Consider the following 10,490-nt stretch of genomic DNA (forward strand, 5'->3'; position numbering starts at 1 on the left):
TTGTGTTTCCTCTTTAAGAGTTTCTAGCTGTTTACCTGTGTTCTCCTGTATTTCTTTGAGGGTGCTATATATGTCTTTCTTAAAATCTGTATCATCATCATGATAAGTGATTTTATATCTGAATCTTGCTTTTCTGGTGTGATGGTGTGTCCAGGACTTGCCATGGTGGGAGAATTGGGTTCTGATGATGCCAAGTAATCTTGGTTTGTGTTGTTTATTTTCTTTTGCTTGCCCCACCCCACACCCCTGCCATCTGGTTATCTCTAGTGCTACCTGCCCTTGCTAATCTGGCTGGAGCCTGTCCTTCCTGTGATCCTGGTTGTGTCAGAACTCCTCAGAGTCAAGCTGTCTCTGGGATCCTGTGATTCTGGGATCCTGTGACTCTGGGCTTGTTAGAGCACCTGAGAGTGCAGCAGCTTCCTCTGGGTGTTGTGGGACTGGCTGCAGAGCTTGGGCCCAATGTCTGCTCAGGATACCAGCCCAGAGAGACTGGAAGGAACCAGAGCCACTCTGCTGGTGGAGTTCCTGTGAGCCTGGTCCTGCTGGTCCCAGTTACTCTGTCTTCCCTCTTCTTTTTCTGTTGCTTCCTTTTCTCTTTCCTGGAAGCTTAACTTGTAACTATTTCTTTTTAGGAGATAGTGTGGAAACTGGCAGCCTGTCCCATTTCCTGCTCCCAGTGGAAGTGCTGCAGTGGAATGAGCCAACACTTTTATAAAACATTTTAGAGGGAAAGTGGCCATATGAATTTGTATCAGAGTATGACCAGATTACCTGGAGTCATCTGTAGAAGGTTCCTGTGTATAGCTCTAAAAGAAAAAATCAATTCCAGTTACACCAATTTAATTGTATATAGATTAATCCTTGATACTGACAATTCTTATACTGCAATAGGTATGGGGAGTCTACAGTGTATCATTTCCAACCATAGAGGCAAAGGGGCTTCAAACATGGAGACTTATTTACAAATGAGAATACAAAAGTCTGGAGAGGTTCAAGCTCTTTGGGCAGGGAGTCTGGGAGTTGGAGGGTTGAACTTTCATGGATTCAAAAATAAAAACAAAACAAAACAAAACAAACAAAAAACCACTGAGCCATATGTACACCACAGAGGAGGAATCCCAAGAGGACAGTAGACATAGATGATGTTCCTCATGGTGTTATGGTGTGTCTGCCAAGGCTGGAGTAAGCCCTCTGGTGTTGGACTTTACCAGGACAGTGGAACATTTTAGTAGGGAAGTAGTGGGAGGTGATTAAGGGCTGGGACATTATCCTAGGGAAGGATTAATGACCCCCCAAAAGATGTACATGACTGAATTAGTATCTTTTGGGTGAGGACTCCCAGTGTTACGACTGGTGCTTGAGCCATGTGTGGGTGTTTCCCAAGTCTGTAGTTGACACAATAGCATCTTATGCTTTAGCACGTTGCCATCCATACTGCTTACTATACTTGCTTATTTCGTAAGGGGCTCCGGGCTATCAGTCAGAGCAGAAAATGAAGTTCCACTGAAGAGTTACCTGAGGTGCCTTGCTGGCCTTCCCTGCTCAGCTTGCTAGAGCATCAATCTTCAAAGGCAGTCAAGGGAGTGGAGGTAGAGTTTTCCTTCAGAAGTGTGACATCATTCCTTGTGGTGATTCTTTGTTGAGAGGAAGCCCTGTTCCTTATAGCCTTACCTTGAGCAGTTCATTTCTAGTTTCCTGGCTTTCCATCGACAAGACAAACGTTGTCTGTTTAGATTCCTTTTTCTTCAGTTTGAGGATTCTCTGAGGCAGTAGGTTATAATCTACCTGAGGAAATATAGCTTTTCCAGGGATAAGGTTATACATTGGTCTTGTTCTGGGTTTATACCATTCCCCATGTGTCTTTTGAATTATCTTTTGTTTTAAGTTCCTGTTGTCAGGAACTCCAAAAGCCACAGTTTGCAGCTGGACCCTAATATCAGGAGCAAACTGGCTGGTGAAATAAGTATCTAATGATAAATATCTGATTATAGGAAAAAATAATGACCTTTAATTGTAGTAAATGTGATCATATGTGTGTGCCTTTAAGTTGTATCTTTCACAGATCTTCTCTGGGACATACCTGGGACTTATGTAAATGTGCTTAAGAACTCTGGGTTTCTTTCTATTATTCCTAGTTAGCAACAATTCTTCATTTTAAGAACAAAGCTACTATCTAAAATAATTCTTCATCTCAAAGCACTGCCCTTTCTTTTTGAATCTTTTGTATCAAAATTTTCTAAACCAATAACTTTTGTCTGTTTCTTACTTGATGTTTCATTTTTTGTTTTATTTGTCATTAGAAAGCATTTCTTTTTAAGTAAAAATAACCATTTAAGTAAAATAACTGTGTTCAGAATCCATCAGAGCATGGTAGTGGTTCTCTCTCTCTCTCTCTCTCTCTCTCTCTCTCTCTCTCCCTCCCTCCCTCCCTCTCTCTCTCTTTCCTTCCTTCTCTGCTCTTTACTGATACTTTAATCAAACTAATCCATTTGGTATTTAAGTGCCTTGATGACATGTTCTTAGACATGGCTTTTGTTAAAAAGCACTTACTTGTTGTTTGTGTGCACCAAAGGGCAGGATGAAAGTCTGGCCCCTGGCTTTATTCTGTGCCATTTCCTTTTCTCTATGCTCACTACCTGCCTTTGCACGTGAAGCACGGAGTGAGTCATTATCTTAACTGAGTTGTCTTGGATCCTAGGAGAGATAAAAACAATGATTTGTGCCTGCAAAGCCATGCCCTGGAACAAGAATGGTGACTTCCTGAGGACCAGTTTATCTCCTCAAGTGATAGAAATTTCTTGGACCACGTTTCAGAACCAGAATTGAGATGATTAACCAGAAAACACCCTGACCAAGGTTGCCCAATTCTATATACTGCTCATCATCTGTCTTAGACATTTCTGTTTTAAATTTAAAACTCATGCAAGTACTTTGGAGCTGGGCCTGCAGCTATCAGACTCCGGGACTTAAGACTCTGGTTGCGTTAGAATCTAAAATTAATGTGGGCTAATTTAACCATCTCGATCTATGTGGAAACTAATTTCTAAGCCAATTTGGTGCCATGTAAACAATCTACAAACATAAGCACATGTAAACAACCTATATACATATAGCCACATAGATGCATACAGGCTTTAGGGGCTGGAGAGATGGCTCAGCAGTTAAGAGTACTTATTGATTTTGCAAAGCACCTGATTTGATTCTCAGCATCCACATGGATGCAAACAATGGTCTGGAACTCCAGTTCCAGAGTATCTGACTCCCTCTTCAGGCCTCTGTGGGAACTGCATGGATGTGGTGCATTTATATATATGCAGGTGAAACACATGCACAAATTTTTTTTAAGGATTTATTTTATTTATTTTATGTGTATGAGTACATGAGTACACTGTAGCTGTACAGATGACCGTAAGCCATCATGTGTGTGGTTGCTGGGAATTGAACTTAGGACCTCTGCCGGCCCCGATCGCTCAGGCGTAATTCATTGTAGCTGCTTTCAGACGCACCAGAAGAGCGCGTCCGGTTTCATTACGGATGGTTTTAAGCCACCATGTGGTTGCTGGGATCTGAACTCAGGACCTTCGGAAGAGCAGTCAGTGCTCTTACCCACTGAGCCATCTCACCGGACCCCCACGCACAAAAATTTTAAAAAATTAAGCTCCTGTGAATTTGAGAACTGACACTTGCCAGTTTTAAAGTTACACGGATGCTCTGATTATTATTTAGCAACATTGATCAATCTTTAATTCTAAAACTGGACATCCAAAGACTTAACCGAGTCAAGGTAGAAACCGCAAATCTCAAAGACACAGCCCCTAACCTGACCACCACTAAGGCCAACTGAATGGACAGCAGCGGCTAGGCTTTAAATGGTCACGCCGCTTTATTTTGTTTGTTTGTTTGTTTGTTTATAAATTGGCTGGAGCCGGGCGGTGGTGGCGCACGCCTTTAATCCCAGCACATGGGAGGCAGAGACAGGCGGATTTCTGAGTTCGAGGCCAGCCTGGTCTGTAGAGTGAGTTCCAGGACAGCCAGGGCTACACAGAGAAACCCTGTCTTGAAAAACAAAAAACAAACAAACAAAAAGAATCTTGAAAAACTTATTCTTAATTTTTACATTTTTTTTAAAAGAGGAGAGCACAGGCAGAGAAGGCAATAGCTCTCAACTGTAATGTTACAACTTTAAGTTAAAAGTCACCCTAAAATAATCATACTTGTATAAACACACGTGTGCATGCATACCCCACACCTTGATTAGATATGTAAAGATTAGTATTTTTAGTTTGCAATAAAAGATGTAAAAAAATGAGATGGCCACAGAATTTGTACTATTTTGTTAGAAAAATATTCAACCCTGCAAGGAAGCTCTCCTTCATTGTCTTCTGTCTGTCCCTGTTGGGTCACAATCCTTGGCAGTGGGTTACATATGTGGGAGAGTTTGCGCTCTGGCCACATAATCAGGAGACTGTATGCATATTTTCCAGTTTCCTCCTAGACACCACTTTTCTCCTTAGCAGAGAAGCAAGAACTCAGGACTGAGCAAAAGCTCGAGTTAAGACCTGGAGAGATGAGACACACTTGCTGCTGAGGCGCGAGGACTGGAGTTGGGGTCTCAGCACACATGTGAAACTGGGTGGGTTTGGCAGCCTACCTGTAATCCCAGCACTTGGGAGACTGAAACAGGACTCCCCCGTACAAGCTGGCTAGCTAGAGGAGGTGAACTGGAGAGCTCTGGGTTCTGTGAGGGACTAAGCCTCAGTAAACTAAAATGGAAAGTGACTCGGGAAGACATCCAAGGTTGACTTCTGGTCTCTACATGCATCTCTCTTAATGGTTTGGTGTGAATGAGAGAATTATAGAAGGTAGGTTAGGGCCCTAGGGAGTGGGAATGATATTTCATACTTCCCCTTTGGGATATGGGGTTTGATACAAGTTGAGGTCATCAAGGACATTAGAGTGTCTTCTTTGATCTTCATTGGTGTAAACCCCCACCCCCCACCCATCTTGCTGGTGGGTCAGGAGGGCCAGAATTTAAACCATCTCAGACCACATTTTCCCCTACAAAGTAGATCCAGGACAATGTTAGAGTTTAAGCATTCCAATCTTTCAGTCAAACTTCCCTGCTACCCAGTTTATGTTATAACCAAAAATAGTAGGCTATTTTTCTCTAGATTTCTAGGCTAAACCTTATTCCTTGACTAACCTTCCCGATTTTATCATCAACAGTCCTCTTGATACAATTTTTTTTTATCCCTGCCACAAGACTTTCCACCATCCAACTCTTTATACTTGCTGTGGTGTTACCTTCCCAGGCATCGTAGTGAGGTGTTCAAAGAGATAAAGGTGAATTTCCAGTGGGAATCCTAAAGGAAGAGACAAGCAATCAAGGGTCTCTGCAGTGGGAAGATGTCCTTAGGCATCCCATGGCAGAGTGCTCGGTAAGACCTGTTATAAGCATTCTGGGTGAACCTGAACATATCCTGCAAAGCAGAAACCCTCCTTTGAGCATCCAGCCATTCTGGGCTCACTCATCTGACAGCTAGAACTTAAACCAATTACCCATGTTGTCTCCCCCGGGTCCAAGTCTCACAACTGTGGGATGCAAGTCCCTGTTATGGGCATTTCTGAAATCATTTCTTCTGCCACAGGAAAGTAAGGTCCTTCTCCTCAGAGTTTCTAAAAGGGCCTGAGTCCCTAGGTCTAGAGAAGAGTTTCCCTCCACAAATGCCCCTGGCCTGTCCCAATCGCCATCCAAGTTAAATTGCAAATGGATCTCCTGCCCTCTGCTCAGAAGAACATCTGACTACCTGTTGAGGTTAAATCCATATCTCCAGGACAGGACAATCTATAGAAAAGGCACAAGAAGGGTACGAGAGCAGCTAGAAGCCAGAAGAAAACAGTGTGACTTCACATGATGGCAGTCAGGAAGTGTGGAGCACAATCAACTATGAATACTGGGAAGGGCAAACCCCCACTACCCAGCTCACATTTCTCCTTGCAGGGCTCAGGTGCCCCTCAGCTGCCCCATTGCCTGTGTCCCTCTTCTAGGCCCTTAGACTCATGGAAGCAGAGATCTCAGACTCTGAGTCCCACCCTCCACAAAATGATGGCTCCAGAGGGTTGAAGGTGAATCTTAGGGACCTTGTCAAGAGAAGCCCACAAAACTAGTAGACATGCGGACTTTATAGCCTTCACTATCTTGGTGCTTCTGTTCATGAGGCTGATGCAGCCTCTTCCTATAACTGGGAGCCTGTGGTGGAGTAGGGATGAGTCTCTGAGAGATTACCTTGGATGCCAGTGTACTACCATCCATGTCCCTGAACCTAGTCAGCCATTCCTGTGTGCCCCAAGAAAGGTGAGAGGAGGAGAGGAAGGGAGGGAGGAAAGAAGGAAGATGTCGAGATGGGTGAGCAGCATGAGAAAGTCTGGGGAAGAAGTGGTGCTTGGACAACCCAGTGCCTCTGCGTGGGTGCTGCCATTTTTGGCTGGCGTCTTCCATGTGGGCATCATCATCTTTGGCTGATGTCTTGCTGTGTGTGTGTGTGTGTGTGTGTTTGTGTTGGGTGTAACAATATGTATATCCTCCCTTTGTTACAACAGGTATGGGGTGAGGGTCTTTGAGGTAGGTTTGGCCTAATGCTGCTTATATTATGTTTCTTTGGGTCCCCAAAACTGTTTGCATGAGAATCTGTAGGTCTGCATGTTAAGACACTGAGGGACCCTGCCTCCAGTTGGTTCTGATTGGTAAATAAAGTTGCTGGCAGCCAATGGCTGGGCAGGGCAGACAGAGGCGTGACTTTTAGGATTCCTGGACTAGGGACAGAGAGAAAGGAGAAGGAGGAAGGAGATCCACTATGCCAGAAGACAGAGAGGAAAGGCACCACACCCGAGAAGGTGTGGGACAGAGAGCATAGCCGCCATGTAGGAGCCAGGGAAGAGCTGCCCCAAGAGGGCTGTCTGACTGGGTCCAGGGCTGCAAAGATGGAATGTGGATTTTAGTAAGTAATAACTTGGGAACATCTGAGGGGAGTTGATTAGCCATGTGGAGGATAGGAAGTGACCCAACCATTGAGCTGTTTTAGGTGTATCATGTTTTAGGCATGTGTCTTTTACATGTGTCTTTGGGTGGGGAGCGAGGAACACGCTGCCAATGCCTGGATCAATTTGAGTAGTTCAGTTGGGTACTGCTATAGGTCTCGACATACTGAATTCTAACTCCTTGCCTCACTGTGGCCAGTAAGCCATGCATGAAAAGGAAGGGATGGGACCCAAACACACTAGGTTATTGTCACTACCTCCACTGTGGACCCTTGCCTGCCTTTCTCCATGCTCTGGGGAAAGGCAAAGTAGGGAGGAAGGGAAGGAGGGAGGGAGGAATAGATTAATGTGGAGAAAAGTCTGCTTGTTAGACTTTTCCAGGCTCTGTTAGGTCTCCCTGAAATTAGTAGAAAGTTTTGAGAAATTAGGGACATAAACTGTATCTCTTGGCTGGCTTGTCAGTCATTCTAGGCAGGTGGGGGAGGGTCTGGTAGGCATATTCTGGAATTTCCAGATCCGTCTGTACAAGAATTCCGAAAGGAGCCAGGCAGTGGTGGCGCACGACTTTAATCCCAGCACTTCGGAGGCAGAGGCAGGCGGATTTCTGAGTTCGAGGCCAGCCTGGTCTACAGAGTGAGTTCCAGGACAGCCAGGGCTATACAGAGAAATCCTGTTTCGAAAACAACAACAACAAGAATTTGGAAAGGGGCACATAGGTAAGTGATAGGAAAGGAGGGACCGTATTCCTAAGAGGGGAGGTGGGCCATATCTAGAAGCTCAATGGCTAAGGCGCCATAACAGATTGTGATTTTTCTCTCGCAGCTTGCATGGGCTTTTGGGTCATTTGCATAACACACAGTTTTTGGTATATGCTCTATCCTGTGACATGTAGCTCATGTGTATGTGTGTGTGTGTTCCAGTCTTTCTCTGATGCTGGATTTTTTCATATTCTACTAATTTTGACCTCATCTTTTCCCTTACTCTCTGGCCACACAGTGAGTCAGTGCAGGACTTCTGCCTGGAGGCTGATGTTATAATTCAGACAAGAGACAGGAATGAGTTAGGTTGTAGTAACGGCTATGGAAACATAAACGGTGATGGTTTTGGAGATAGTTGGGACAGACAATGCTGATGGAGTGGAATCCGGTTAGGAGAGGAAGAGAAGAATAAATATCTTACTTACTTTTCTATTGCTGGAACCAAACACCATGATCAAGAAACTTACAAAAGAAAGCATTTAATTGGCTCATGGTTCCAGAGGGCTAAAGTCCATGATGACAGAGGGAAGGCACAGATGAGAGCTCACATCTTGATGCACAACCACAACAAGGCAAAGAAAAGAGAACACTGGGAGTGGCGCGAGTCTTTTGAGACTGCAAAGCACATGCCCAGCAATAGTCTCCTCCAGCAAGGTCACGCCTCCTGATCCTTCTTATACAGTTCCACCAACTGGGGATCAAGTATTCAAACTTATGAGTACACGGTGGGGCAGAGGTAGGCTTCTCATAAGGCTTACTTGTATATCTGGTGAGGTACTGCTGGGAAACGTCGTGAACTATGATCAGGGAAGGCCTTCAGTTTAATTTTGGGAATGTGATTAAAGCTCACAGCTTAAATTTAGTCCTTGGATATACAGATTTTGAGAGCGGGGGCAGCAGACCTCTCATTTACAAGTCATGAATAGGCGGGAATGGAAGCTTTAGAAATGTATGAGCTCAACTAGGGAGATCTTGAGAACATGTTGAGAAGAAGAAACAGCCACGGTTTGAACTTCAGAGTTTCTCACCTTTAATGGTCAGATGGTGGGAGCAGAAAAGTGGGCTGAAAAGCAATGGCCACATAGGTCAGGACAGCCTGAGTGGCACCATTTGAAGATTATCCATCCATCATCTAGTTCCCCAAACACACTCTCATTGGCTGAGCTGGTCTGCAGACCATGGTGGTTCTGTTTGTTGAAACCATCTCTGATCCATCTCACGACACTTGTCGATAGCAGGTTGGGATTTGTTTTTTGTCCTGGGCATGGTGGTACATGCTACATGGGAGGCTGCTGTAGGTGTGTGACCCGAGGAACCTGATTGACTCCCTAGACCATTACTTCAAGAGTTCAACTTCACCCTGAAGCTGAATTTTAGTAGACTCACAACCCAATACTGTCTCCTGGCTGATCAAAGCATCAGTCCCCCAGAGCTTAGACAAACAGAAAAAACAGGTCTTTGGAGTCCTGTTCTGACATTCATTCTGTAGCATCGGGTAGGGAGAACACCTTTCTTTCTTTTTGGGCACCATGTGTTAGAGTAGTTTGGGACTGTGCTTCAGTAGGCTTCCAGCTGGAGTCATTAGGACATTTCTTACATTTTGAAGTCTTAAAATAAACAAGCGGTTGTTTAGGGTTAGTTTACCAGTAGAACAACTTTACTGATGTTTTTTGCATTATTTTTGTTCCATGACTCTCAGCTTACTGACTTAGTCTTCAGGACTGCCCAAGGCTGCTGCAGCCTGACAGATTTCCATTGTTAGAAAGAAGGTGGCTATTACCCATGCAAAATGGCAAGTTTGCAGGGCCTGTGCCACTAGGCAGGGACTTGTACTTACTTCAGTGCTTCCACCTTACCCAGCGTTATGCACCCCACCAATGTGAAATAAATAGAGGAGTGGTGTGGCTAGAGAGGAGACAGACACTTGGAAATACTTGAGAGTGTTTCTTATCATGCCAGACCTGCCTCAGGGGTAAATGCACTCACTCCAAAGGGAATGGGAAATGTTAAAATCAGGGAAGATGCTCCATAAATAAGAGAAGGTACTCATTCCGGGGCGGTATTATTCGTGTGTCTTCTTGATGAGAAGGCTCCTGAGAAGTCAGAGCTGAGGTGCAGAGAGCAAATGGGGGATGGATGTTGTTTATCCATCAGTCAAAAATAAACTTTCCCATACCTCCCAGTGAATGAGTAACTTGTTCTCTACGGAAAGCCCAAGAAGCTCAGCAGGCACTCTGACACTCCAGGACGATATCCACTTGGAACCGACTAGCCTTGAATTTGATATGCAGCTGAAGATGGCCTTGATCTTCTGACCTGCTGGCCTGTATGTATCTCCTGAGTTCTAGGATTACAGGCATGTGCTACCATGCTTGGTTTTATGCAGTGCTGGGGATGGAACTGAGGGCTTCATGTATGCCTGTTAAGTACTATGCTAACTGAGCTAGAGTCCTGGCCAATGAGTGTACTTTTAAATCCTGACAGCGTCATGTACTCTATCTCACCCATTTTCTGTTTTGTAAAACTTTATATCAAAGTGATTATGTATATTCATTGCTCTGCATGGTCTCCGTCCTAGAGGGGTACTTAGCAATGGTGGTGGTGGTGGTGGTGATGGTGGTGGTGGTAATGGTGGTGATGATGGTGGTGATGGTGGTGGTGATGATGGTGGTGGTGGTGGTGGTGGTGATGGTG

The sequence above is a fragment of the Mastomys coucha genome, unplaced genomic scaffold (genome assembly GCF_008632895.1).
Source record: "Mastomys coucha isolate ucsf_1 unplaced genomic scaffold, UCSF_Mcou_1 pScaffold5, whole genome shotgun sequence".
Classification (NCBI taxonomy): domain Eukaryota; kingdom Metazoa; phylum Chordata; class Mammalia; order Rodentia; family Muridae; genus Mastomys; species Mastomys coucha.